Consider the following 3,879-nt stretch of genomic DNA (forward strand, 5'->3'; position numbering starts at 1 on the left):
GCAAGGGTAAGAAAGCTAGAGGAACGAGATGCTGAGAACTAGCAACTGTGACATCCTGTCCAAGATGCTACCCACGAAGCTACCCCGCCATCTCAGCGGAGAAGCAGCGTGGCTTCCACCGAGCTCGTTCAGCAGCCTGACTTGTTGACGGGTCCTAGCTACCCCGTGGATTTGATCACAGATTCGCACCAGTGCCACCTTATGATGCAATGGGATCTGCTCAAAGTCAAGGTGGCTGTCGGCTCTGTGTTCCCTCCTTCACCCGGAGCAACTTTTCACTACCGTCCGATTCCACAAGGCTATGTTGTTGTGATGGTGGACGAAATAACGGAGGGATTTGAGGAGCTCAAGCTTGACCACCCTACAGGTGAGGAGGAGACTCAGCTGGGTCTTGTTATGCATACTCCGTCTCTATGACGGAAGGAGCACATCAAGCTTCTGAACTTCATGGCTCCTGCTAGTCAGCTGGGCACTCAGCCTCCTCCGCCTCCTCCTCCTCCTCCGGCAATTGATCCGCCTCCTCCGCCTCCTGCTCTAGTGCGTGAGGGCGGCAGTACTCTGCCTCCTTCACCGCCTGCTCCGGCCCGTGCAAGCAGCCCGCCTCCTCCTTTGTCGCCTAGTAAGCAATGGCGGAACACAGATGCCGCCGCTCCGGCTACTCCGGCGCGTCGTAGCAGTCTGCCTTCGGCTTCTCTGCCTCTTAACAAACGAAAGAAGACAGCCGCAGCTGCTTCGGTTGCTCCGGCGTCCAGCAGTACAGCCAGAGGCGGGAGGATTTACAGATACGGTCCATCGTCTGTCAAGCCTCTAGAATGGGAGGCAGTACAACCAGAAGCAGAATGAAGAAAAGGGAAACAGATTCCCCAGCTCGGCGAACAAGCGAAGCAATCATGCCCCCCGCTCAATGTGTCTAGCAATATCATCGCTAATCTTCCGGGGGTGTTGCTGGGTACCAACCCTGGAGATTACATGGCCGACGATGATGCAATAATTTTTTGGAACAATGGAGGTGGACATATTCAGATTCGAGCATGGGAAGCCTCTCGTCATACCTGGTACTTCCCTAACAACGATGGTGCAAACATTCCATTATTGGTACATGGACATCTACATGAAGTCTGGGAAAAATACTTTGTTGCTATGGGTTAAAGAGGAGCACGACCTCATTGGAATTGATCTGTTGTCAGTTCCATTTGAGGAGTTCTTCCGATTCTACAGTCAAATGGCCCTCGATAAAACAATCATCACTTCCTACTGTTAGTAAGTACTACTTCTCTCTAATTAGTTAAGTCTCTATATATAGCTTACCTCTTTCATTGCATGTATATATAATTATCCCTCACTATATTATGCAGATTGAAGATCGCGGAATTGAAGAAAAGACAAGTAGGTGATATTGGGTTCATTAACACAAATCTCATGAATGAATGGTGTGTTAAACATGATGCCAGACAAACCGAGTCCAAGTTGCTCGCATCGTTACTTCGAAATCAAAACAAAGCTACAATACTCTTTCCTTACGGATACAAGTGAGTGTTAGTGTCTTGTGCATATTCTGTTTTCCTTATTACTCGAGGTTATAGTAATGTAATTGATGAGTTATGCATGCATGTGCAGGTACCACTTTATTCTTCTAGAGATTAAGCTTGAGCAGGGACTAGTAACCGTCATAGACTCCAAACGAAAAAATCCGGAGGAGTATGCGACGATGACTAAAATGCTCCAGAAGTAAGTTCAATCGATCATTATCGCACCATATCGACAACTTTGTTCATTTCCTGATACCAAGTACTTGTTTTCTTTGTCTCGCAGGGCTTGGAAAAAGTTCACCGCACAAGCTCCGGGACTGCCGGCGCAACTGCGATTTAACCACCCGAAAGTAAGTACTAGCTAGCTACTAGCTAGTTACGCGCATCTCCCATTGATTCTAGCTAGTTTCATCAATATCATTTAGCATGCCTGCTTATCAGTTTGATTGACCTCTATTTCTTGTAAAATGGTTGTGGCAGGAACCCGGGAATGATTTGTGTGGATACTACATTTGCGAGTTCATCCACCACACCACCTGTGAGCGGGGCTACTCTAAACAACAATATGAAGTGTGTAGGCAATAATATTCACATTTTTTATTACCATCATTTGTGTTCAGTTTCATTCATATATATGTATTGACCCCCTTCTTGAAATTAGATGTGGCAGACGCGGGATGAACTACTACCACAAGATCGCTTACGAGCAATTCAAGAGGAATTGGCGGGATTCTTTCTTGACCATGTCATCGACAAACACGGAGAATACCATGTGGAAGTTGAGTTCAGATGTTAGGGGACGTAAGAGATCTTATATTGTATATATATATATGTAGCTAGTAGCGTTGGATAGATATACGAAAACTTGTTGTTCGACCAATCTATCGGAGAAGGAGAGGTCGATCACTTCTCTGTGTTCATGACGATCTTCTGTACTTAATGGTTTCTGTCATTTGCTTACTAGCTAGCTAGCGTGTCGAGTCCTCTCTATACGTAGCGTCGACCAAGCACGGAGATAAGAGAGGACACTCCTCTCTATTAGCTAGCTAACACAATATGTGAAACCAATTAACCCTACAAAACCCCCCACCACCCCCCACCGCCCCCTCTTTCAGAAAAAAATCAAACCTAGCCCCTGAACTGCTGACGCGTGGAGGCCTTTTGGTCCCGGTTGGTGGCACCAACCGGGACAAAAGGCCCACCTGCCTGGGCAAGCCGCTACGGCCACGTGGAGCCCTATCTGTACCCGGTTCCCGATTGAACCGGGACTAATGATCGAGGGCTTTAGTTACAACCCTTTAGTCCCGGTTCGTGAACCAGGACAAATGGACCTCACGAACCGGTTTGAATGGCCCTTTTTCTACTAGTGAAACGCTCTTCTATTTGTTTACAGAGGGAGCAGAAACAAAACATAAAATCTGGATTATCTCTTTTCTACCTCTATTAATCTTCATATTTAAGGCTTGTCAAAGAATAACACGCAATGTATGTATATACATGCTGGTTATAATAGCAATATATAGCATTTTGCATGGAAGTGTACGTGGCTAGTGCATCTCCATGTACTATCTACATATACTAGGACAGAGTGGCTTTTCTACTCTAGGGTGTGAGTACACCGAATAATGTTGAGTGGACATGCGGCTACGCGCTGCCGGAATCCAGACCGCACACACTCTCGTGATTCGTGCACCTTTAATACGCTCGCGTTGTATAATGAATCAAAACTCCGGTATAAATCTCTGTATCCCGCGTATTCTCACCAAGCTGACATGCACAGATGTAGGCCCGGAGTGTGGCGTTGAACGGCTAGTTGCAGGAAGCTGGCCGCTGGCGCAACGGCTAGTTGCATTCATGCTCCACCCCGTCCTTTTAAACACCTCGCTCAAATCATATTCGCACTCCTCCTTCAACTCATCAGTTCGCCCACCCAGCTCAACACCATATGTTCATGCAAGTCGCAGCTTAGCACCACGCCTTCTGTGTCGCACTACACCGCCAACCAGGTGCTCCCTCTCCCTCTCATCTGTTACCCGGAGTGCAACGCCGGCTTCGTGATGTGGTTTGTCTCACGGACGGTAGAAAACCCAGAGAGGCATTTCTACAAGTGCGAAAGGCACGGAGTAAGCTTTTCAAGATCTTTCTCCATCCACTTTCCCCACTCCTTGCTAATCATTTTTTGCTGTTTTCGGCAGTTCGGCGGGTGCAGTTTTTGCAAGTGTCAGAACAAGTAATACAGTACTTCAGTGCTAGTTGGGGACACCTGATTTCCCATGCATCCGTCTATCATCATGTATCACTGCTTGAATATAATCAAGCATGGCTGAAGAACATTTTCGTCCTCGGCGTC

Source organism: Triticum dicoccoides, chromosome 4A (genome assembly GCF_002162155.2).
Source record: "Triticum dicoccoides isolate Atlit2015 ecotype Zavitan chromosome 4A, WEW_v2.0, whole genome shotgun sequence".
Taxonomy (NCBI): domain Eukaryota; kingdom Viridiplantae; phylum Streptophyta; class Magnoliopsida; order Poales; family Poaceae; genus Triticum; species Triticum dicoccoides.